This window comes from Phocoena phocoena, chromosome 14 (genome assembly GCF_963924675.1).
Source record: "Phocoena phocoena chromosome 14, mPhoPho1.1, whole genome shotgun sequence".
NCBI lineage: Eukaryota > Metazoa > Chordata > Mammalia > Artiodactyla > Phocoenidae > Phocoena > Phocoena phocoena.
This window is the reverse complement of record NC_089232.1, coordinates 24,921,577-24,943,628: the sequence shown is the minus strand read 5'-3', so window position 1 is coordinate 24,943,628 and position 22,052 is coordinate 24,921,577. Positions and strand designations below refer to the sequence as shown.

At 42.0% G+C, this 22,052-nt stretch overlaps 1 pseudogene; it reads right to left on the bottom strand.

The window, feature by feature from the left end:
* Positions 1–1,044: 1,044 nt before the first annotated feature.
* LOC136133532 (uncharacterized protein C2orf78-like) lies at positions 1,045–21,417 on the bottom strand (annotated as a pseudogene).
* Positions 21,418–22,052: the final 635 nt, after the last annotated feature.

Here is a 22,052-nt window from a genome sequence, read left to right as displayed (position 1 = left end):
CCCGAGAACTGCACAGGCACATAGACCCGTGGTGTGTGAGGAACAGTGAATGAGAGAAGGAATGGAAGTGCTTTGGGACCCCAAGAGCCCTTCAGAAACTGTTTGTTCTTTTTAATAGTGAGCATTAAAAGTGAAGGCATATTATACCCTCAGACCTACTGTAGGACATGCTCTTCTTTGCTGTTCCACTTGTGGCAGGATTCATAGTTTTTCTAACAGGTACAGATCCCTATGCCTGATACTGTGAGGAAATGTTATACTTGAGCTCCACTCTTACCTCTCTTAGGCACTTTTTGGAATTGTCTAAAATGTAAATCCATACTGTCAACCTCCAGCATGATACCAGGCACATAATAGGAACCCAATAAATGTTTCACTGTGAGTGGAGTATAAGTTGATAGAATATTTTTGAAGGTTGATTAGACAGATTAGATTGATTGAAAATCTTTCAATATTTTAAGTTTGCATCTCTTTCATTCCAGAAATTGTATGTCTAGAAATTTATGTATAGCTATATACATGTGTAAAGAGGTTCACATTGCAGCCATGTGTAAAGAGGTTCACATTGTAGCCGATCTGTAAAAGAGGACAAAAACAAACAAACAAACAAAAATACCTCAAACTGAAAACACCTAAAAGTCCATCAATATTGGACTGGTCTTATAGATTATGTAATGTTAACGCAGCTATTGAAGAGAATAGAATGGATGTACGCAAAAATTGACTGTGAAAATCACTATCCAAGACACATTGTAGACTATGTATATAGTATGCTACTCTTCTATAAAATACAGGATATCCGTTACGTACAAATACTTACATATAAGATACAAGTGTGAATGTAAGCACTTGGGAAATATCTGACAGAACCACACAAAAAAGTGGGAGAGTGGGACAACTTTCCATGTCCTATATGATTGGAATTCTGAAGGGTACACACACGAGCTAGTGGACCTCTGCTACCAGCCTCCTGCTAAGGAGGGTAATTGCAGGCATCAAATCCTCTTTACTAATGAAGCATCTCAGTAGGCTGACTTGATGACGTCATCTCGACGGGCGGTGGCGCATGCGCAGTAGTAGGAGGTCCACGAGCTGCGTGGGCTTGTGCCTAGCCGCCTGTGGTTCATGGCCTTGTGCTGGCACTGGGGTCGCCGGGTTGGCGACGTTGGCACTCTTGGCGTTGGGTGGGAGGTATCTTGGGGGGTCACATGAGACAGTGTCATCATGCCCGAGGGTGCTGGAGTCAGCGTCGCGGCTTATCCGGACATTTGTCAGCCAGGAGGAAGGGCGGAAAGCACATCCCGGAAAGGTAATACGCCTTGGCCTCTGGGCGTTGCCGTTGGAGCTCAGAGCCCCTGGGCCTGCGCTTCCGTCTCTTGTGCTGTCGCCTGTCACAGTGGCCCCCGTGCGCTGCCCCGTCCGCACTGTGCTAGGGGGTACTGGTCGTCTCGCGGCTCAGTTCACAGTAGCTGAAAGGGACAGTGTGTGAGGTTCTGATTTCCCCCCATCGTTTTAAATGGGAGGCTCTGGCCATTGCTCCTCGGGTAAAATGCAGAGGGACTGTTTTTTAAGATGGGACTGTCTGTCAGTGTTGGGGACACTCCTTAATTACCAAAATGGAATCCCCTTCAATTCCTCAAGCTGTGTTGTTTTGGCACAGAAAATGTGAGTAAGAAGAACTGGAACTAAGTTTGAGTGAAAAAACGCACGGGTACCGCCGAATTTTCCATCGAAAACAGTTGATTTGTGTTGCCTCTCGGAATTATAAAGGGCGTACTGTTGCTTCCTAACCAGTGTCATTTGAGAGATCTACCTCTGTACATTCAAATGATTAATTTTGAGACTTTGCTCATGTGTGCGGTAAACGCTTTAATCCCCTAAGACATTCCTTTCCTCCATCTTATACCCCATTAAGCCCGCTTCAGTTTAGCATTCCTTTCCTCCATCTCATACCCCATTAAGCCCGCTTCAGTTTATCTCCTGAATTTCTTCTGAATCTGTCAACTCTTCCTCAACATCCTAATACTGAACTTGCCTGTCTGTTGCAATTAGGTCCTAAGTAGTGTCCATATATCTTGTTTCCTTCCAATCCATTCTTCACACAAGAAACCGTAAAAGCAAGTTGGAACATTGCTCATAAACATCGCTCAATAACATTGTTTTGAGAATAGAAAACAAACTGTTGGCCTTTAAGACTCTGCGTGCTCTAGAATCCTCTCTGCTTCTATGGCCCCACCTTGTGCCACTATTGCCCTCACTTTCTGTGCTTCAGATACACTGAATTAACCTTAGTTCTAACTCATCTTACAGAAGTCAGTTCAGATATTTTTCACTGTGATTCCTAGCATTAAGGAATTTTATTATCAGGTTTTGTATGAGGACTGAAAATAAACTGTGAAGTGGAAGAATTGAGTTTAAACTATTTCAGTCAACACACATGTATTAATGATACCTTAGTAGTCAGCACCGGGCTAGGTTTTATCAGGGATGCAGAAGTTCTGGCCATCTCTGGTTTTAGATATTCTTTATTTGTTGAGACCTTTGCATTGTTTTGTTGCCTTTTATCTGTTTTCAAGATGCGAAAACAGGAACAAGGGAAGTATAGGTTATTATTAGGTGGGGTTGAATAAGTGTATCAGCAAAATGCAAAGCAGAAAGAAGAGGGACCTACCCTAGAGGGATATGATTTCCATTTTCAAGGTGCATCCATCCTATACAGGTAGACAGCCTAACATAAAATATTCCTAACAAAAAATATATTAACAGGTGGAAAGACTATCTCTCAGTTGAACACCGGATGCCTGGGACTCGTTTTCTTGCTTTCAAATTTCCTTTAAAAAAGGTGAGCAAAAGTTAATACCGTATTCTTCCAGAAATCTGAATTCACCATATAGAGCCCTGGCTCTCAACCCCGTCGTACTCCATTTTCCCTTTTTATAGCAAATACTTTTTAATACCTCCTATACTATCCAGAAATGGAATTCATAGATAAATACAACCTACTTTTGATCTTAATTAAAAAAACCAAAACCAATGGAATGCCCTAACTATAAATAAAGAATGAAGTAATTTATAAGAAAGTAATATGTATCTCAGTATGTAAATGTTTGGGGATGACTATACTAGAAATAAAGAAATAGTCGGTTACTTGTACCATGAATGCAATAAACTATGGACTTTGATTGATAACGATGTGTCAGTGTTGGTTCATGAATTCTAACGAATGAAGCACACTGGTATGGCATGTTGATAATGGGGAAGGCTGTGTGGGATGAAGGAGAGAGGGTATAAGTGGGAACTGTGTACATTTTGCTCAGTTTTGCTGTGAAGTTCAAACTGCTCTAAAACTAGTCTACTAATTTAAAAAGAAATGTGTGTTGCTGGCACTTGAATAACCAAACAGATCCTTCGAACAGAGTACATAAATAAGCCAAATACATAAAAGAATTTTTAAGCAGTGAAAGCCATCCTTCATATAGGTAGATATTCAAGAAGTATTTATTTATGTGTCTATTTACAGGCACTCTGCTTGGAGCTGGCAGTACAGTGGTAGGCAAAATTGATGTGGTCCCTGCCTTCTGGGAGTTTAGAGTCAGGTTAGGAGACCAACATGTAATAAACAAACCTAGAAATAAATATATAGAAGTGAACTTATTTTCTTCCATCTAATCTCTCTGGAAGAAAGGATCATAATATCGCTTGTAAACTCCAGAGGAAGAAACTTTACTTTGAATCTCATATGTTAGCATCACAGGGTTTGAATAAATGGATAAGATAATAAAGGATTTTAAACACATGTGCTTTCTTATTGTATTCTTTCTGACAGAGCTTTGAAAAGAATCTTGCTCCAAAGAATGTTTTTCCCCCTTGGATCTTTTTTAACAAACTCCAAGAACACAATGAAGAACTTGGGCTGATTATTGACTTAACATATACTCACCACTATTATAAGCCAGAGGTAAATGGAAGCCGTAATTGAAAATGACCTTCTTTTTGATACTGTAATAATTGATAGTAATTCAGTAGTTATCATTTTATGCTAAGGTGAATCCTGGCCTTCTTTCATGGGTTCAAAAAGGGAAACTAGTGGTTTCCTTAAATACACATTTCTAATTGCTGTTTCAAAATGAGATTAAAGATATGAATTGAACTATAGTATTTGGCAGTAGGCTCTAGATATGCTGAAGAAATTCTATAAGCTTCCATGTTCTATATTTTGAAAATGAAGTAAACTTTTAGTAAGAATAGTAGTAGCCTAAAAGGAAAGAAAGGTATGTCCATTATGTCTTTAGCACTTATTTTAAGCAGTTGCCTGAGCATGTTTAAGCATCAGGGTAAAAGACAATTGTTCTCTAAGTTTTATGCTTTCTTTTCCTAGTACCTTCTGATACAGTACAGAAACCCATATATTCTCTTGGGCCATGTAGGACATACCAGTGCAAAAGAATTATCCTTCTTCTGACCTGTTCCATTGCCTTGGGAGACAGTAACACCTAATGTTTGTTAATATTTGTAGAGCAGTTTGCCATTTAGAAAGTTCTTTCATATGCATTGACTTAGTTAATCTTCACAGCAATCCTTTGCTCTTGAAGTGGAAGTAGTACTGATACCTCCTACTGAGTGCTTACCCTGCACTAAGCTCAGAGGATAGACAACTACAATTACTAATTTTACAGACGATGAAACTGACTCTTGGACAAGGAAGAATTGAAATTTCAACTCAATTATTCCTTTTTTTTATTGTGGTAAAATATAGAGAAATCATATTTATTTTAACCATTTATAAATATGCAGTTCAGTGGCATTAAGTACAGTCACAGTGTTGTGTAACCATCACCGCTGTCTATAACCAAAACTTTTTCATCATCCTCAACAAAAACTCTGTAACCATCAAACAGTAACAGCCCCTTTTCCCTCCCACCAACCCTTGGTAACCTCTATTCTATTTTCTGTCTCTGTGGATTGGCCTATTCTAGGTACCTCGTGTAAGTGGAATCTGCAGTATTTGTCCTTCTGTGTCTGGCTTATTGCCCTAAACATCGTGTTTTCAAGGTTCATCCATGTTATATAGCACGTAACGAAATGCCATTTCTTTTTTGGCTTAGAAAATCTCATTGTGTGTACATAGACCATAGTTTGTTATTCGACGGTTGATTGACACTTGGTTGTTTTCCACCTTGTAGGTATTGTGAATCACGCTGCTGTGATCATTGGTGTACAGATATTTGTTCAAATCCCTGCTTTCAGTTCTGTTAGATGTGCAGCGTAGGTAGTAGCAGAGTTGTTGGATCGTACGGTAGCTCTGTGCTTAACCTTTGAGAAAGTGCCAAACTGTTTTCTACAGCGTCGTCTTGTTTTTAAACAATGATCACAGATTTTAAGCATGTACAAAAGTATAAAGATACTGTGAGTGTTCCTTGTATACCCATGAACTCATCCAGCTTTCTTATTTACCAACTGATGGCTGTCATGTTTTATCTATACCCCCACCTGTTTCACCCCATTCCATATTATCTTGAAGCAGCTCCGAGACAACATGTAATTACACCTATACATTTTTTTAAAATTAATTAATTAAGTAATTATTTTTTGGCTGTGTTGGGTCTTCGTTTCTGTGCGAGGGCTTTCTCTACTGGCGGCAAGCGGGGGACGCTCTTCATCGCAGCACACGGGCCCCTCACTATCGTGGCCTCTCTTGTTGTGGAGCACAGGCTCCAGATGCGCAGGCTCAGTAGTTGTGGCTCACGGGCCTAGTTGCTCCGCGGCATGTGGGATCTTCCCAGACCAGGGCTCGAACCTGTGTTCCCTGCATTGGCAGGCAGATTCTCAACCACTGCGCCACGAGGGAAGCCCCAGCTATACATTTTTGGTATGTATATTTAAAATATAGGACTTTTATTCCTTAATATCATTTTTTAAGAGTAAACACCCAGGGAGTGCTCAAATTTGCAGTTGTCTCCTAAATGCCTTAAAAAATTGTTTTTAAGAATTTTGAATTAGATCCAAATAAGGTCCACACTTTGCCGTTGATTGTTAGGTCTCTGAAGTCTTATTTAATCTCTAGGCTGTCCCTCCATGTCTCTCTCACTTTTTTTTCCCCCTTGAGTTTTATTTTTAGAGAAACCAGGTAATTTGTCCCATCTAGATTTTGATGATTACAGTCCATGTGTTGTTAACATATTCTTCAATCCTTTTGTTTCCTGTAAATTGGTAGTTGATCAGAGGGAAGCTTGCATGTTTTGTTTTGGCAAGACAGCTTCATAGGTGATGATGTGTTCTTCCATGGAGATGTATATAATTGTGTCTTTCTATGGTATTAGCAGTCACTGATGATTCATACCTTCATCCATTAATTCAGTTGAGGCTTCAAAAAATGGTGAATTCTATTGTTCTTTTTTTCACTTATTAGCTGGGTGTATTTGTACAAGGAGAAGATTCCCCTCATCAACTGTTTGGTTGCCCAGTTGTAGAGGCATGATTCTCTTCTTTTGTTTAAGAGTTTTCAAAATAATGAGTTGATTCACAAATATCCTCCAGTGGTGACCAATTTTGTAAAATTTATTTATTCATATCACCGTGGACTCCATTGCAGTTATTATTCTAACTGAGGCCCTATCTTTGGCCAGTTGGAGCTTCTCAGTGACTCCTGAGTCCTTTTGACATGACATCAGTTGTTTCTAGACTTTTTCAGTGGTCAGAGCTAGGAAATATGTTTGTTTTTAATATTTTTAAAATAGGTCATAGGTTCATACTGCTACTTTCCATTTAAATTCAGAACTAGAGAATATTCACTTATCCTTTTCTGTCTTCTAATGATAGTCTACTTTCTCCCACCCCAAGAATACCAGTTCTCAACAATGCCTGAAATTGCCTCTATTTTCTAATTCGAATCCAAGTTCTTCTGACTCTGTTCTACTCTTCTGCTTAAATCACAGCCGCTTTATGTCCCTTGAAATGTAAGATAGAACATAAATGTAGGTCGAACTGTTTATATCATTTTGAGTTACATGTCCATTCATTCACATAGATTTGCTTTTCCTTTTGCATGCCTAGTAACTGTCCATTCTGCAGTTTTAATGAAAATCAAGTGATAATTACTGGTTAAAGCAGCTTTGGAAAAAATGGCTCTTATCAGAATGACTGACATACTAAGTTTAACGTACTCTCTTGGTTTGTATTCTGCCTTCTCTAATTTTTTATTCTTTCCCTGCAAAGGAAATAATACATATTGTCCTGGTTTTACCTTATAGGACTTACCAGAAACTATTCCTTATTTAAAAATTTGTACAATTGGGCATCAGGTTCCAGATGACGACACTAGTTTTAAATTCCAGTGGGAATTTAAATGGATTTCTGCAAGAAAATAAAGACAATGGTGAGTTGTTTTTGTTTTTCTTTTACCTGAACTTTGGTATGCATTTTGAGTGGGGTTGGGGATTTTTAACATTTTTAATAGTTCTGACATTAGGCCTGTTGTGTTTGGTAGCATTAAGGTGGAAATGTCAGATGGTGCTAATAGAGTATGGTGCTTTTCCTATTTATGATCACTAACAATTTAGTTTAGTTTGGAAAGTGATTTATGGAAGAAATATCAACTGAACTAGCTTACTTATCTCTTTTTTAAAAATTTGAATGGAAAAAACATAAAAAAATTAAAATGTTCTTTTGTCCTATTTATTGGTTGAGAGGTGGAAGAAAAGGTTAAGACTCTCGGGTTCTTAGCGTACATAAAAGAGAAAACCAAAAGCAAGGGTTCGGAGTGAGACAGATCCCTAGAAGCAAAACAGAACAAGTGGACCACAAGAGTGGCTTCCTCATCATATATGTGTTTGAGATATTTTTGCTGCTTTTACACTTTGGGTGCAAGTGAGGAAGAACATTACCACCTCTTACTCTTATCTTCAGACAGGAAGAACTTAAAAGGCTGGTGTTTTCTTGTTTCCACTTTAAGATCTACTCTGTTGATAGTAGGTCTTAATAGCGTGTGAATTTTAAGGATCCACTTGCCTTTTTCTAGCATCTAACTATCAGAAGGAACATGGTGTTTGCCATGTTTTAAGGCTGAGGAATCTTTTGTCTTTGGAACGCCACTGACGCCCATGTGAAAGTGTTCATTTTGTCCTCTTTCTAAATTGAGCCTGAGGAGTGTGCACTTTATTAAATAAACGTAACAGACAGTAAATATTCCGTGTATATATAAAATGATGCACGTATATACATAAAACAGGGAGTAGGGGAGAGGGAATAGAGATGGAGGTGGGAAGATAGGGGATGGGAGGCGAGAGAGAGAGAGAGGGAGAGACTGGAATTTCAAGATAAATTTTCATTCTGTAACCTGGTTGCTTAATGCAGGTACTAGCTCTTAAATATCTTAAGCCCTATTCGCAGATCTTCCGTGTACTTTAGCTTTAAAACTTGAGAGGCTTGGCCTGTCCTGTGATAACCAGGGTGTCTAGAAAGGAGGCAGATTATCTGATTTGTTTAAACTGTAGTCACAGAAATGTTACCTCTTAAGATGTTAGGGCGCAGCTGCCGGCCTACTCACTTCCTCCAGGCTCCTTTGTGTGTGTTCTGTCTGTTCCGCGTGGGCTAGAAGATCCTTACAAGTGCATGAGAACACGTTTGTAAACCTTGATTGTTCACATGTTATACCAAGTGTAGTCCATTGCATATGCTGACTCCTCTGTGGGTCTTCTGCATGCAGTGGGCTAACTTCACCATGCTGTCTGCCATTGCAGTCTCAGGACCTTAGTTACGATCCATTGGTGACTTTGTCTGCTGTAGGGCCCTCCCACAGATGCCAGGCTCACTGATAATGAGGAGGAGGCTATACTATGCACTCCCTAGAATTGGTAGAGACTCAGAAAATAAATTGTTTCAGTAAACACCGAGAGCCTTATAGGTTTGTTGTTAGGGCACGGGGATACAGAGGTGAGTAGAAGTCTTTGTTCAGTAGCAACTTACAGTTATCTAGGAAGAGAAACATGTAGTGAGTATAAGTGGGTTAATTATGATAAAAGAATCAAGTGCAGCAGGATGTTGAGTGATGATTAGTGATATTGAACAGTTTTTCATGTGCCTCTTGGCCATCTGTATGTGTTCTTTGGAGAAATGTCTATTTAGGTCTTCTGCCTAGTTTTTGATTGGGTTGTTTGTTTTTTTAATAATGAGCTACATGACCTATTTATATATTTTGGAGAATAATCCATTGTCTGTTGATTTGTTTGCAAATATTTTCTCCCATCCTGAGGGTTGTCTTTTCATCCTATTTATACTTTCCTTTGCTGTGCAAAAGCTTTAAGTTTCATTAGGTCCCATTTGTTTATTTTTTTTAAGGCTGCATTGTTCCTTTGCTCACTGATGAACATATAAAAGTCTGAAGTTTTTGATATTATAAAACGTCAAAGTAATGGACATTGCTGTGTGAACACCTTTGAATATATATGCTTTGTCTCAGTTAACTTCACTCAGAATGGGACTTCTGCATCAAAGAGTTGGTGCCCTTATGTTTTTTGTGGATGTTGCTACACTATATGAATTTATGGTTGTTCACGCAGGAGGTACTTATTGAGCATGTGTTATGTCTAAACACTGTGCCGGGGGCTAGCAAAAAGACTTGTGACATTTTGTGAGTGAAGAGACTTGACCTGCCCTTTGTGAATTCTAACAGTCCAGAGAGGGAATAGATATTCAAGAATCATACACTGCATGTAGAATTACATCTCTGACAAGTGACAAGGAGAGGAACATGGTTCCATGAGAGCATATTTTAGGGAGGATTTGATCTCATCATGGAGATTAGAGAAGGTTTATTTAGGGATGTTTCAGCTGATATCTGAAGGATGAGTAGGTATAAAGCAGATAGGGACATTGGAGAGAGATTTCTGAGCATAAGGAATAGCAAAAGATCCTATAAGAGGAAAGCATATGGTGTGCTGGAGGAACTGGCCAGGAAGGTGGGGCTGTTGGGGGAGCATGTGATTATAATGGAGCTACAAGTGTGGGCAGGAGCTCGATTGTGCAGGCTTATGTTTAAGGTTTCAGACTTTAAAAGTAATAGAAAAACCACTGAACTTTTTTTGTTGAAGGTGAGTGCATGGAACATACCCAGTTGCATTTTCAACCTATTATTTTGCTACCGAGTGGAGAATACACTGCAGGGAGAAAGAGTGGAAACGAGGAAACAAGTTAGGAGACTTTTGTAGAAATTGGGCATAATGGTGGCTTGGACCAGGGTATGGTGATCATTTTGGTGGAAAGATGTGGACAGATTCCAGAGGTATGTAGACAGTATCATTGTTAGCACTGGTGGTGGGCTGAGGATGAGGGTGAGGGAGAAATAGCTGTCAGTGAGGGTGATTCCTAAGTCTCTGGCTCCTATGGTTGGTTAGATAGGGTTTTTTAGATATGATGTTAATATTTGTCCTGATTTGTCTTTTGTTATTTGTTGGTTCTTGATGAATACTCTGTCATATTAAGCCTCCTGTTTTTAGCATACAGAGCATTTTCACCCAAACTGACTGTTGCACGTTATCAGATAACTTTTTAACATCTGCCAGTTTTGTCCTGTATTTTATTCTCTTTCATTTATTAATTAAGTTGTTGTATCAATGTAAATAATTATATTAATAAATTTTCTAAAGTTGCGTTATCCTTGCATCCTTGTAACAATGCCTGTTTGTAGTCCTGGTGTATATCATTCTTTAAGAATTATTGATTAGATTGCTGATATTTTCTTAGGATTTTTATATCTATATTTGTAAAGCAAAATTTGGCATTTTTTGCGAAACCTTGATTTTCTTTTCTTTTTATTTACAAATGACTCGAATTTTGTTGTTTTGTAGATATTTGATTGATGTAGAAGGCATGTGGCCAGATGATGCAATTGGATGTAAGTATAAGGGTTGTCACTACTTTTCCCTTTTTATAAAATTTGAAGGTAGAAGTGTAGGGGAATTTCTCAAATTTTGGACAAAGAGAAAAGTTTGTAATTCATTTGTTCTGACATAAGGTAACGTTTTACCAAAAGTTTTGAAAGGGATGTATCTGGAAATAGTGAGATATAACAGCCTGAATAATTAGTCAGTGGATTTCAGCATTTTTTTTCTTTTTAAAATTTATTTAATTAATTACTTTATTTTTGATATTATATCCACTGCACCACCAAGGAAGTCCCTTTTTCTTCCTTCCTTCCTTCCTTTCTTTAAAGCTCCAAGTCATTTAAAATATATGACTTCTTACTAAAAATCTCCAGTTCATATAGCCAAGGGGTTTGTAACTTCTCCTCTAAAAGTTATATTCCTGGGACTTACCTGGTGGTCCAGTGGTTAAGACTCTGCGCTTCCAGTGCAGCAGGCGTGGGTTCAATCCCTAATTGGGGAGCTGAGATCCCACATGCTGCTCAGCCAAAGAAATTTTTTTTTAAAAGTTATATTCCTGTATTATTGAATTTAGTGGTTTAGATTTTTTTTAATGTTTAGAAGATTTCAGTTTATTTACCAGGAACAAACAAAACATAATGTAAAAACAGTTTTCCGGAAACTATTTCCATCATTCTTCTCTTCCCTTTCTCCTGCAGACTGGTGTTTTATCCTTACAAGTTCTCCGTCATTCCATAAGAGAGCTGCTCTTCTTCTGGTTTCATAAGAGATGGTCAACCGTGTTAAAATATCCAGTTTACCTAAATTTCTAGAGTACACTTCAGGGAGCGAATGATGGGGTGAGATGTTGGGGCAGAGTGAGAGATACAGATTCTGGTGAGACTGAGAGTCATTCACAAAAATTACTGGGCTGTGGTGAAGGGAGAACAAAAATAAATCAGCTTCCAGCTGGTGGACAGGAAGCCAAAATGAAGAAGAATGGTGCGTAGCTGGGCAGTGTAATTAGGCCCATAAGTGCTGTGTCTTCTGATAGTAATTATGAACAGAAACCAACTAATAATTACGAATAACGTGTAGGTGACCAATCCTTGAGAGCTGAGGCAGAGAGAAGGAAAGATGGCATTATACCTTGTCTCTGGTTCATTGAGTTTCCCAGGCTGGTTTGTGACCAATCTTGGGTGAAATCATAACTAAATCATTTTTGCTAAGGTGATCAGCTTTCGTGGGGTCCTTTCTCTGCACTCTGTCCAATGATAAAGCCCACTGGTTTATGCCTCCTGGAAAAGAGTTATTTCAAAACAGTATAAGTGAAGCATTGATGAAACAGCCATGAGGAACACGTTTCCACATGGCCTCGCACCTCCTTTTCAAAGTGCTTTAAAACTTTTTTCATCCAAAAATCAATAAAAGAAAAGGATTGGGATCAAATCCCGTACAGAGGTAGTGTAAGAAAAAAGAGAATAAGGAGCAGAATAGCATCTCTTCAGACAATAAAATCAAGTTGGAAAAGACAGGTCCACAAAACAGATCAAAACTGTAACCTATTATTTCAAAGTGGGCTAAAAGATGTTAGGAAAAACAATGGAAAAGATGAAAGAACATGGATTGAGGAGGGAATGGGAAGTTATTGTTTAATGGCTCTAGAGTCTCTGTTTGGGATGGTGAAAAAGTTCTGGAAATGGTAAATGCTGATAAATGCCACCTATGGGTGTTTGGTTTTAGTTGATCTTCTTCCATGAAAGGGTTTGAAGAGATTCAGAAAGTATGCTGCTGCCTCCATCTTTCTGAGGTCCTGCTCAATCTTTAGACATAATTATTTTGAATTTGGATAGTGGTGATGGTCGCACAGCATTGTGAGTGTATTTAATGTCACTGAATTGTATACTTGAAAATGGTTGAAATACTAAATTTTGTTTTATGTATATTTTACCATAATAAAAAAACCATGAAAGAACAGCATAAATCAGAATATTAGGTAAGATGATAGAACTCAGGACAGAATTCAAAATAAAAGAAAAAAAATTCAGAAATGAGGACTAAATTTAAAATAATACAAGAGTGGGGACTTCCCTGGTTGTCCAGTGGTTAAGAATCTGCCTTCCAATGCAGGGGATGCAGGTTCGATCCCTGGGTGAGGAACTGAGATGCCCCATGCCGCAGGCCAAGTAAGCCCGCACGCCCCAACTACTGAGCCCACGTGCTGTGGAGCCCACGCGCCACAACTAGGGAGCCCACGAGCCGTGAGGAAGAGCCCCTGCGCTGCAACGAAGAGCCCACGTGCTGCAACTAATACCCGACACCGCCAAAAGTAAATCATTTAAATAAAATCATACGAGTGAATGAACATAATGCCTTAAGAGAAACAAACAGGAAAAGGAAAAATTTTTTTGAAGATAAAAAGGATTTTAGAGAAATGGAAAACAGAAAAGATAGGCAAAAACGAATCAGGACAGCTCTGAAAAAAGTAATATAAATATGTATAAGAATCTATTATACCATAAAAGTGACATTTCAAATCAGTGGGACAGATTAGTCAATAAATTGTGATACATACATGTTGAGGTATAAATAGTTCTCTGGAAGGATCCACAGCACGGCAAAAGCAGATGTCTCTGAGGAGGGAAATGTGTGGCTGGGGCATGTGGGGAAAAGGGTGACTTTCCATTGAATACCCTTGTGTACCTTTTCTAATGTTCTGTCATGTGAATTTATTACCTCTGAAGTTCACCTGAGTTCAAACCCCAGTTCCCCCAGTTGCTAGCTCTTAATCTTGGGCAAACTCTTCACACTCTCCAAGCCTCTTTATCTGTGAAATAAGGTCAGTAACTTAGCCTGGTGCTGCCTGGCACAGAATAAACTGTCAATAAGTGGAGATTATTAGTGTAAAAAAACCAAATGCCCATCAATGGATGAATGGATTTTTAAATGTGGTGTATATGTGAAATATTATACATTCATAAAAAGGAATGAAGTACTGACACATGCTACGACATGGACAAACTTGAAAATATGCTAAGTGACAGAAGCCACACACAGTGGTCCCATTTGTATTATGTCATGAAATGTCCAGAAAAGGCAAAACCATAGCGACAGAAAGGAAGTTAATGGTTGCAGGGACTGAAGGAGGAGGGGATGAAGAGGGCCTGCTGATGGTTACGGGGGCTTCTTTGTGGGGTGATGAAAACGTGATGGGTTAGATGACGGTGATGGTTGTACAGGCTTGTGAATGTACCAAATGATGCTGAATTTGCAGTTTCAGAAGGTGAATGTTATGGCATGTGAATGACATCTCAAAAAATTAATGTTGAAAATGAAAATTGCCAGTTTTTCCATGGTCACTGTGCACTCTCCACTGTCTCCATCTCTCCCTTCTCCCCACTGCATTCCTTTTGACGCCCACTCCTGCCGCTCTCTCCCATCCTCACTCCCTCGACCTGCCCCACGAGTCCTCCCAGGGAGCCCGTGAACCGCTGGGCGCCTGCGTCCTGTGGCTGTTGGAGCAGCTGCCCAGTGTGCGTGCCCCCACCGCTCTCACCCGTGAGAGTGGATGCTTCCGTCGGATTTTCTCGTGCATTTCAGTTGATGATGTTTACAGAAGGCAGCACGTGCCCTGGTCAACGGAAGAAGCCCCGCAAGGTAATATTTAGGCCCGTCCAGAAGTTTGATCTCGTCGACCAGTAACCTCAGGATGCTGTGCTCTGAAAGCCAGGTTGGCCGCCTGCGGGCACTTGCAGATACTGAGGACTTCGGAGGCATTTGGGCCTGCAGTTGAGGCCTTGTACCTCCACATGCGACGTGACCTCAGCCCTTTGCTGCGTCTAAGTGAAGTGGCACAGGAATACTGGCCTTGCCTGTCGTTGCCAGGATTAACTGAAGAGTGCATTAGCTGCGCTGGAGCTTAGGTGTTGAGTACATGGTGATTTACATACCACGCCCTATTCGTGGGCCTCCTGATGCAGCAGTTCCCTTGGCTCTGCCCCTGTCGTCAGCTGCCCCTAGGATAACTCTGAGCCCTAGCCACCTCTCTGGTAGATTTCCTATTCCCCCACTATAATCACACCTGAATAAGGCAGCTCTAGCTTTTCAGAGATGTGTCCTGAACCTCCTGTTTTCTTAAATACCTATCTGGTGGTTGTGAGACTTAAGGCCAACCTCCCCAAGAGAGTTTTTCTATTTCTCCTAGTGAACCTAGACTCACCTTTTGTCATGTTCAACTCTACTCAAATTTTGTTCTTTCACCCCTGACCTCTGACCCTGCTTTTTACTTCTGCCATTTCATCCTCACTCCTGCTTCCTTTCATAAATCCATAAATGTCTTTTGGCCTTCCTAGCCCTGGGCCAAGTTCCTTTCTCTTTCCTCAGTTTTTACCCCTTTCCTTCATTCTCCCATCTAACTTTCAGTCATTCCTTTCTCATGCAGACTTTGATTCCAACCCCATCAAAAAACAAAAAAAAACCAAAAAAACACACCACAGGTAGCATCTCAAAATTCAAAAGTTTTATTACCTATTAATTCTATTACATGTATTTATTCAGTTTTATTGTTTTAAAATATATCAAAATAAATAGAGAACTTTATACCTATCTTACTGTATATGGAAGAGCAGCTGGTCCCCAAGGCGGCACCAACACTGCTAGCAGCTCTTACTTTACATATCCATAGTAGTCAGCAATTTCCATTTCTTTTTTCCTCTCAATGAAAAATTGCAGTTTCCCCAAAGAGGTGTATTTGGCAGCATTGTAACATTCTTGTTGAGCCCGTCTCTTCATGGCCTCCCGCTCTGGCCTCTGCTCTTGTTCGATGGGCTTTGACATTACTGGCTCAGGAACATTGGGTTCCCTCCATGGAACTGGTTGCTCGCTGAAGTCTTGGAGTAGAAATGGGGTTTGGAGCTTGGGTGGGGACTGGCGCTTAGTCACAGCAGGGGGAACAGGCTCCCGCTGGAGAGAAGTGCAAGATGAAGTTTTGTAGGGTGCAGGCCTAGCAGCAGACTGAGGGACACTAGCCTGGGTATGGTCGGTCGAACGCGGTTGGGTTGGTTAGTCATAGTTGGCTGGGATGGTTTGGCAGGACCCGGCAAAGAGGCAGGAGCTGGCTGGGATGAACTCACTGCAGGAGGTTGAGCTGAGTTAGTAGAAGCAGGCTGGGCACGGTCAGCCACAGCAGGCCAATGAGAGGACAGAGACTGTGGCCTCCGAGGAGCAGGTCGAGGTTGAGGCTTGTCCCAGGCAGAAAACGGCAGAGGTGTCAACTTGACCTTCCCAGGAGGCGGCAGCTCATACTGGGATGGAGATGGACACTCTTTTTCAGCACTGCTGTCTAGTTTCTGGGCTTCGACTTGAGTTTTCTCAGGACTCTTACCCTCACGTGGGGTATGCCACCATGGCTGGATAGCTGGGGGTGCCTGGGGGTGTTTAGGGTTGCTTGAATTTCCCAAGACCCGACAGGAAGAGAGCCCAGTTTTCTTATCATTCTCCTCCCCCAGTGCATGAAAAACCTTCACAGACCCCAGCCTGCACATGCCTAGGGGGGTTCGAGGCTTTTTAAAGCTCTCTTGCATAAGCTTAGTTTGCTGCTTCTTTCATTTCGTCTGGGGAATTTTTGGCCTCTCTTCTGCCTTGACTTTGTTCCCTGGCTGCTTATTCTCTTCAGCCTTCTTCCTTCCTCTGGTCCTTGTGGTCCTTTCCTGCCCATGGCTCTTCGTTTTGCTGATTACACAGAGGCCCTACTTCCTGTGTAAGACACAGAGCCATAGGATTGCAGGCAGGAACCAAGTTCTCCATACAGTAGAGACCCCTATGTGCCTTGGTTATAGTAGCATACCTGGCTTCCTTCCTGGTAGGGAAGTGACAGGCTATGTCCCTGATCTGGAATTTGAGATGGTGTTCCCTGAGCAAGCCTGGCAGAAAGTGATGGATATAGAGGGACCATGTTATTAGTGTCTGCAGTTTTATCATACTGGGCTGCCATAAACATGGATGAAACAGCTGTGTGCTGGTCAGTTACTGCCAGAGTCAAGTCTCTGAGCGAAGGAGAATTCTTTTCAGTGCTTCCTGTGATGTCCCAGTCAAGAACACCCGGATAGGAAGCAGCTGAAGTGGAGGTCTGGCTCTGGTCAGTAACTCCAGATAACATAGTTGTGCTAGACTGTTGGTGAAGGTAGGTGCTACCCATGAGTGTCTGGACAGAGGTACCAGTAGCTGATGCCAAACTGACGGCAGGAGCAGAGACTCTGGAGAAGTTGCAGACACTTCCTGTTAGGGAAGGTGCGTTGCTCACCCCAGGAAGAGAGTGCTGCAGAGAATTCAGAGTTCCAAGCAGAGATGGATTTTGGAAATTTTCTGTAAGAACAGGAGGGTAATGAAAAAATCAGGGAGATTGATACATTCTCACTGTGTTTGAGGAACAGCATTATCTTAAGGTTCTTGCTATCCGGACACCTGTAATGTCAGTACTTACTGAGAAACCAAAAATCAGACCATTATGATGGTTGCAAGGACTGAGCAGTTTTACACTCTTCTGTATTAGCTGCCTGTGCTCCAATGTTGGACACAGATGGGCAGAAGACCCAAGTGGTATGATTCAGACATTGCTCTCTAGGCTGGAAGCAACCTTCTCCCTGCCCTGTCTTTCCCTTCAGCCTGCACTAGTATGGACTTCTATGCTGTTTTGTAGACTGGGAGCATTTTAGAACTAGGAGGTCCTTAGAGAACTTCTATTTTCACAGTCTCATTTCATGAGGAAGGAAACCGAGGCTCAGAGAGGTCGGGTTGACTTGTTCAAGTTCTCTCATTATGTTAGTATACTTACCAGGTTTCAGAACCTAAGTATCCGGACTTGCTTGCCAGGACACTACTCTGAGCATGATACTGCCAGAAAGCAGAAGAAATAGAACTTATAATATAGGCATTTTTTTTGTCCGTTAGAAAACAGTATGGCTATTACCATTGTAATCTTCAGTGTCTTACTTTGCTTGCGCAGTTCTCACGCTATTACCTAGAGTTCACATATAGCTCAGTCAAACCAGTAAATTTAAAGAGTCACTTTTACCCTCTTCAATCCGGAGGTTGAGCTGAGTTAGTAGAAGCAGGCTGGGCACGGTCAGCCACAGCAGGCCGATATGAAGCCAGAGACTGTGGCCTCCGAGGAGCAGGTCGAGCTTGAGGCTTGTCCCAGGCAGAAAAAGGCAGAGGTATCAACTTGACCTTCCCAGGAGGCGGCAGCTCATACTGGGATGGAGATGGACACTCTTTTTCAGCTCTGCTGTCTGGTTGCTGGGCTTCGATTTGAGTTTTCTCAGGACTCTTACCCTCACTTGGGGTATGCCTCCATGGCTGGATAGCTGGGGGTGCCTGGGGGTGTTTAGGGTTGCTTGAATTTCCCAAGACCCGACAGGAAGAGAGCCCAGTTTTCTTATCATTCTCCTCCCCCAGTGCATGAAAAACCTTCACAGACCCCAGCATGCGCATGCCTAGGGAGGTTCGAGGCTTTTTAAAGCTCTCTTGGATAAGCTCAGTTTGCTGCTGCTTTCGCTTCATCTGGGGAATTGGTGGCTTCTCTTCTGCCTTGACTTTGTTCCCTGACTGCTTATTCTCTTCAGCCTTCTTCCTTCCTCTGGTCCTTGTGGTCCTTTCCTGCCCATGGCTCTTCGTTTTGCTGATCTTTCTGGATGCAGCTTTCTGAGGTTTGCCTTTGGAATGCTTGGCCGTGTTCACAGGAGCCCTGTCACTGACTGCAGCATGGCATAGAAGCACTTCTCCCCGTAACAGGCACGCTGGATTTTTTGGCTGGATTTTGGCCTTGGGAACACCACTGATAGGCTCAGAGGCTTTATGTTTGTTCTTCCTGGGTTGAGCAGAGGGAACCTTTATGACACGTGGCTTTTCCTGCACCTGATTCACTTTAATGGCTCTGGTGTCTTTGACTTTGATCACGTTGGGACCTTTGGATTGATCAAGATCTTTCAAAGAATAAAAGAGCTGGGGAAGGTGAATATCCTCCGCCAGTGTAGTAACGTCTGCAAAACCACTGCTAGATTCCATCCCATTTTCAGGTGTCCCTACGTCCTCAAGACTCAGGCTGTTCTTTCCCCGATCAGCATTTTCAGAAGCAGGCTGCTCCTCTTAGCTGAGGGGATGCATCAGTGCAGGCCAGGAGCTGGTGAATATCAGGGATTTCTAAAGGGAGTAGTGGAGGCTCTTGGTTTTCTCTTGGGATCTGGTAGGCATCCAGAGGCTTTGAAAGCTTGGTTTTAATATCCTCCAAGTGCTCACTCTCTATTTGTTCCTGGCTTGAAGCTGGAGGCAGGGCCAGGAGACTACTGGCACTCTGGACTGGAGCTGTCCCTGAAATGTCCCCAAGTTCAGGTGGTGGGTTACTCTCAAGTATCTGAATATTTCTGCTCCTGCAGGACCTGGGGAGTTCTTGAGTTTGTGTCACACAAGATGTCTGGCTTGGAGGTTGCAATCCCAGGGAATTTTTCATCACCAGGGAAGTCTCCATCCCTACAAAGGAATCCAGGTAGAAGTCAGTCCCTGGTAAGTGAGATGCTCCCCCTAAACACCAACACAGCAATCATGTACCTTTCAAGGTACATGATTGCTGTGTTGGTGTTTAGGGGCAAGATGGGCAAGGCATTTCTAGTAACTCTTCTTAAGGATCAGGGACACTGCCCTATGCTACGAGATAAGGGGTGACTGTTGGAATTCTTACTGGTGATCATTTCATGTCACCGATTCGTGGCTTTCTTTGTATTTCATAGGATTGTTAAAAGTCAAATAAAAAATGAGTCTTATTTTTTAAAGAAATGAAATGTTTCACAAAGCCTAGCATTCTCATATAGAGTCCTTTCAATTCTCCCCACTTTCCTGAGAGGCTAAGAACACTTCACACCATGAACTAGGAGAGGGAGTAGAGCCCTTCCTGATGAAATATATAAACAAAGGCAGAGTCTTAGCCTGCTTGCTCTGGACAGAATCCCAGACCACAAGGTCTTAAGTCCTGGTATAAATTAGGGAAGTGAGGACAGTTAAACTGGCACTATGACAGCAAGAGTTGTGAAACACCTTCCAAAGAGACTGTAGCAGTAGATCAGAGAAGGGAGTGATACAGTGTGGTAGTACAGGGGGAATGATCGGCTACAGCAGTGAAAAATGTGGTCCCTATTGGTATGCTCTCGGGGTTCTTGTACATGTAGCATAGATGACCTTTAGAGTGTCCCTCCCACCTTCCCCCCTGCATTAGGTGTTCATTTTAAAATTAATTTTTATTTATTTATTTTTTGAACTTATTTATTTTATGTATGTAGTTTTTGGGCTGCACTGGGTCTTCATTGCTGTGCATGGGCTTTCTCTAGTTGCGGCCAGTGGTGGCTACTCTTGGTTGCGGTGTGCGGGCTTCTTATTGTGGTAGTTTCTCTTGTTGCGGAGCATGGGCTCTAGGTGCGTGGGCTTCAGTAGTTGTGGCTCACGGGCTCTAGAATGCAGGCTCAGTAGTTGTGGCTCATGGGCTTAGTTGGTCCACGGCCTGGGGGATCTTCCCTGACTAGGGCTCAAACCCATGTCCTCTGCATTGGCAGGCGGATTCTTAACCACTGTACCACCAGGGAAACCCTAGGTGTTCTTGTATAGAATCTAAAACCAGAGAGCCCTGAGCGAAGGTAGTGGTTATTAAAGGCTCAGGATCTAAATTCTAACTGTCTGTGCACCACTTCCCAGCTGTAGATTTGACCCCATTTTTGAATGCTGACCTCATTGTTCAACTTTCTTGCTGTTTGTACTCACCTTGAAAACTTGTTTCTGTGATGGCTTGAGCCGACACAGGGTAGTAGATTCCAGAGGTGGAAGCTGGTGGTTGGATATTTGTGGGCTGAATCTCCTTTAGTACCGTTACCATTTCTGGTTGCACAGGGGCACTACTTCCTGTGTATGACACAGAGCCATAGGGCTGCAGGCAGGAACCAAGTTCTCCATACAGTAGAGACCCCAATGTGCCTTGGTTATAGTAGCATACCTGGCTTCTTTCCTGGTAGGGAAGTGACAGGCTGTGTCCCTGGTTTGGAATCTGAGATGGTGGTCCCTGAGCAAGCCTGGCAGAAAGTGATGGATATAGAGGGACTATGTTATTGGTGTCTGCAGTTTTATCATACTGGGCTGCCATAAACATGGAGGAAGCAGCTGTGTGCTGGTCAGTGACTGCCAGAGTCAAGTCTCCGAGCGAAGGAGAATTCTTTTCAGTGCTTCCTGTGATGTCCCAGTCAAGAACACCTGGATAGGAAGCAGCTGAAGTGGAGATCTGGCTCTGGTCAGTAACTCCAGATAACATAGTTGTGCTAGACTGTTGGTGAAGGTAGGCGCTACCCATGAGTGTCTGGACAGAGGTACCAGTAGCTGATGTCGAACTGACGGCCGGAGCAGAGACTCTAGAGAAGTTGCAGACACTTCCTGTTAGGGAAGGTGCGTTGCTCACCCCAGGAAGAGAGTGCTGCAGAGAATTCAGAGTTCCAAGCAGAGATGGATTTTGGAAATTTTCTGTAAGAACAGGAGGGTAATGAAAAAATCAGGGAGATTGATACATTCTCACTGTGTTTGAGGAACAGCATTATCTTAAGGTTCTTGCTATCCGGACACCTGTAATGTCAGTACTTACTGAGAAGCCAAAAATCAGACCGTTACGATGGTTGCAAGGACTGAGCAGTTTTACACTCTTCTGTATTAGCTGCCTGTGCTCCCATGTTGGACACAGATGGGCAGAAGACCCAAGTGGTATGATTCAGACATTGCTCTCTAGGCTGGAAGCAACCTTCTCCCTGCCCTGTCTTTCCCTTCAGCCTGCACTAGTATGGACTTCTATGCTGTTTTGTAGACTGGGAGCATTTTAGAACTAGGAGGTCCTTAGAGAACTTCTATTTTCACAGTCTCATTTCATGAGGAAGGAAACCGAGGCTCAGAGAGGTCGGGTTGACTTGTTCAAGTTCTCTCATTATGTTAGTATACTTACCAGGTTTCAGAACCTAAGTATCCGGACTTGCTTGCCAGGACGCTACTCTGAGCTTGATACTGCCAGAAAGCAGAAGTAGAACTTATAATATAGGCTTTTTTTTGTCTGTTCGAAAACAGTACGGCTATTACCATTGTAATCTTCAGTGTCTTACTTTGCTTGTGCAGTTCTCA